Genomic DNA, 4,381 nt, shown 5'->3' on the forward strand with positions numbered 1-4,381 from the left:
GCAGTATGAGCATGCATTTCTCAACATAGTCTCTTAAGCGTTGAGGATGAATATTAAAACAACAATGACGAAAACCCCTACTAATTTGGTGTATAAAAATTAAATTGTTTTAATTTAGATTATTTTTATTGAATTTCAATTTTTCATGTTGGCCATTTGTACTTCCCTTATTTCACCTTCTCTGAATTTTTACATCCTTTATTCATTTTTCTCTTGGCATCTTAATGCTTTTTAAAAAATGTATTAGTATAAGGAGATTGAGAGGTAATAAAGAGTGATCTCTAAAGGGTACAGGGCTTCTTTGGGGGAGGTGATGAAAATGTTTTAAAACTGATTGTGATGGTTATACTAAAAATCATTGATCTGTATACTTCAAGTGGATGAATGGTATGGTATACATTATATGGTATGATATGGTATATAAATTATATCTCTATAAAGCTATTTTAAATATTAGCATAAATAATTTACATATTAAGGTATTCAGCCTCCTTTTTTCAAAATTTGTTGGCAAATTTTCCAATTCTAATGGCTTTTTGCTTTCTCTTATTCAGAAGATAGATACTTTTAGTTAAATCTATACTCTGTTCCTTAATGAATCCTCCCATTGCTTTTATTTTGAAAGTTCCATCACATGCAGAGATAGTCATTGATATATTCTTTTAGTTTATTTTCTTTCTTAATCCATCCAGATTTTGATGTAAAATACAAGAATATAATCTAAACGTTCTTCAAAAAAAATAAATAAATAAACACACACACAAATAAATGTTTTTCAAATAAGTACTTATTGAATAAGTTTATCCTTTCTTTCCTCCCTATGTTCTGTTGGTTCCTTTGCAATAGTTTACATATACTAACATCTATTTCTGAGTTATTATTGGTCTGAGAGTTCAAATGTAAACTAATAATACACTTCTAATATTTTTAAGCTTTGAAGTATGGCTTCATATTTAGTATTGCAAGACTTCATTACTTTCCTCTTTCAAAGTATTCCTAGCTATTCTTGCATATTGTTTCTTTCAGGTGAAATTTAGAACAATTTTATCAACACTTTGAGAATATAATTGGGCTAACATTTAACTGATGGACCGATTTTGGAAGGTGGGATATGTTTCTCATCTAGAAGCACAATGCATTTTACCATCTACACAAGTTTTCTGTTTTTTTTCCTATAGATTGGCCCCACACACATCTTGAGTTTGTCCACACATTTGTTGAGGAAGAGTAGAGATTCCTCCTCGCCCTACCCTTTTATGGCTGGACTAGTAATAAAATTAACACAAGACTAGATTAATAAGAAAAGAATACTAATACATGTGTGCATAGGAGAATCATAATACAATGTTCAGATCATAAAATGAGGCTCAAAGAAATTATTGAACTAGGCACTTTTTATATTACTAAGACAAAGAAACAATAAATTTGGAATAAATTGATAAAACAGAAAAAAGTCCTCATTAGGAATCTAAGCAAAGTTTGGGTATTCAGTAGTAAGGAATTTAAACAAAGTAGTAAATTCAAAAAGAGGCAAAAAGATTTGGTTATATAGACTTTTTGACTCAGTCGTTTTAGCAATAAGGGGTGTTTTCTAGGTGTGGGGAGAATTATTTCACATAAGAGATTTATTTTCTGCATTCAAGGAGACAAGGGCACCAAGTAACTTTGACTCAAAGTAGTCAATATGAGTCTACGACCATACCACCCTGAATGTGCCCAATCTCATCTGATCTCGGAAGCTAAGCAGGGTTGGGCCTGGTTAGTACTTGGATGGGAGACCTCCTAGGAATATTAGGAGCTGTAGGTGTTAAAAAAAAAAAAAACTCAATATGCCATTGTGGGATATTATAGGGCACCTTCTCTTGGGCCCTGACAGTTCACTCCTCTGAAACTTCCCCAGGAATTTCATATATTAAAAGCTGGGCTGGTGGCTGTGGAGAGAGAAAACTGATTAAAAGCTAAGTGGTAAGAGATTTGCAAAAAGGAAAAAGAACATAGATTAGAATGAGGGTGAATAAACAGAAAAGAACTATTCGGAGCACCTTTCTTCACATTCCATTAAATTAGTTCCCATTTCTGGAAATGTCAGTCCAATGAAATGTCTTTGTTTCATTTATTTGATGGAAAATATTATTCTTTTCTTTTAACAGATTTAAGTTAGATATTACTTGTCCCATTTGGTTTCCAAAGAAACAGCATTTTTCCAGCAATAATTGCTTAAGCTCTCCCTTGCTGGGCATTTAGTGTATCTAGAGCATGATGATTTTGGAGTATAATAGAGGCTAAGCTGTTAACTTCTGAAGGGAGTATTCCCAAAGTTTGCATAGTGGTGTTGAACTCTTGTTCCATTATCATGGAGAGAATTAAGATCACTTTTTCCAATTCATAATCTCCAAAGCTGGAAAATAAGACCTTCAAGCTGAAAAAAACTTGGAACTATGATATCCTAGCAGATTTTCTGTGATTTCTCAACTGGCATGTTTATGTGGCACAACTTTGTGAACAAAGGAGCCCAAATTTGTATTTGGCTAGCATTTAGGGTAGAGTATTTAGCAACAGAAGGAGCCAGGTATCCAAGTCTCTATCCTCCTGAGCATTTAGGTGGGAACCCTTTATATACTTTATTGCTACATAAAATTAAAAAAAAAAAAAAAAAGACAAGTGTGGTTCACAGACAAAGTTAAAGTGGACTCTGTAATTTCCAGGATCTGAAATATTTAATGATATATGTCATTATCCATATATCTCCAATCTCCACATGCCCTTCAATCTGTGTGAGCAGAACAGATTGCAAAATAGGTGGTATAAAGGCCTGTAGTCTGGTTTTGGCAGCCACAAAGCTGGATTCTAGCTAAATCCAGATTTTGGATCCACCTATTTATGGTCTGTGGTATTGGGCAGCTTAATAGGAGAGCAGCTGCAACACTCACACATTACACAAGAATGGCTTGTGAGTCATCAAAAACATTTGATGATTTGACAGGAATTTGTGCCCAAAAGGATAGTGCTAGAGTCACTTCCAATCTCCTTGAAGGTTTGAAGACGCTACCTGTGGAATCGAACCACAGAGTTTTCCTGGTAAGTCACCCAGGAAAAATCCAGTATTATGTTTGTTTTCAGTGCAAAGGGAAATTTTTTGCACCTAGAGACTTCATCTGGGTAAAGGACATTCCTTGAGCTTCTACAGTTTTCCTCAGGCCCAAAGGATTCACCAGAAAAGGAGGCAGAATGATATTTGTCTTGTCATGTATATCACACCTTCTTGTTTGTCTATTTTCTGCACTTAGCTCACCAGGTGTTCACATCAACAACAACAAAGATTAACTAGTTCAGGTTCTTTTGCACTGTTGAGATGTTGACACAGGCAACAATCGGATGGATAAAGGTTTGACAAAGATTTGGTAAATTGGCACAAGAGGATGCCAGTTGGTTTGCTCTCAACCTGTTGAAAAAAAGATTGCTAATAAGAGCAAGATATAGGTTGAAAAAGAGTCCAAAGTGAAAAATTAGAGAGAGGAAGTAGGATAGATAGAGATAAGCACTCTCCTTTCAGCCTTCTAATAAATAATTAATAATGTGGAAGAGTCCTAACCAGAACAATTGGGCAAGAAAAAGAAATAAATAATATCCAAGTTGGGATATTATTTATCTCAAAAAATAGTCACTTTTTGCAGGTGACATGATTCTTTATATAGAAAGCACTAAATACTAAAGACTCCACCAAAAAATTATTAGAAACAATAAACAAATACAGTTAAGTTTCAGGATACGAAATCAATTTGCAAAAATCCATTGCATTCCTGTATATTAACAATGAAATTTCAGATAAATTTAAAAAAATTCTTTTTGCTATTGCAACAAAAAGAATAAAATACCTAGGAATAAACTTAACAAAGGGTATGAAGGACCTATATACTGAAAACTGTAAGATATTATTTTAAAAAATCAAATAAGACACAAAGAAATGAAAGGATATTTTGTGTTCATGGATTGGAAGAATGAACATAGTTAAAATGGCCATATTAACCAAAGCAATATACAGAGTTAATGCAATCCCCATAAAAATCCCAATGGCATTTTTTTTTTAAAGAAATAGAACAAAAAATCATCAGATTTCTATAGAACCACAAAAGACCTCAAATAGCCAAAGCAATCCTAAGAAAAAAGAACAAAGCTGGAAGTATCCCACTCCCTGACTTCAAATTGTACTACAAAGTGACAATAATCAAAATAGCATGGTAATGGCAGAAAGACAGACAGCCCAATGGAACAGAATTGAGAGCTTAGTAATAAACCCACACATATATGAGCAAATAATTTTTGACAAAGAAGCCAAAAACATACAATGGAGGAAAAGAGCCTCTTCAATAAATGGTGCTGG

The 4,381-nt window shown here is 33.5% G+C and overlaps 1 pseudogene; it reads left to right on the forward strand.

The window, feature by feature from the left end:
- Positions 1 to 1,688: 1,688 nt before the first annotated feature.
- On the forward strand, positions 1,689 to 1,807 carry LOC111730622 (annotated as a pseudogene).
- Positions 1,808 to 4,381: the final 2,574 nt, after the last annotated feature.

The sequence above is a fragment of the Pteropus vampyrus genome, unplaced genomic scaffold (assembly GCF_000151845.1).
Source record: "Pteropus vampyrus isolate Shadow unplaced genomic scaffold, Pvam_2.0 Scaffold324, whole genome shotgun sequence".
NCBI lineage: Eukaryota > Metazoa > Chordata > Mammalia > Chiroptera > Pteropodidae > Pteropus > Pteropus vampyrus.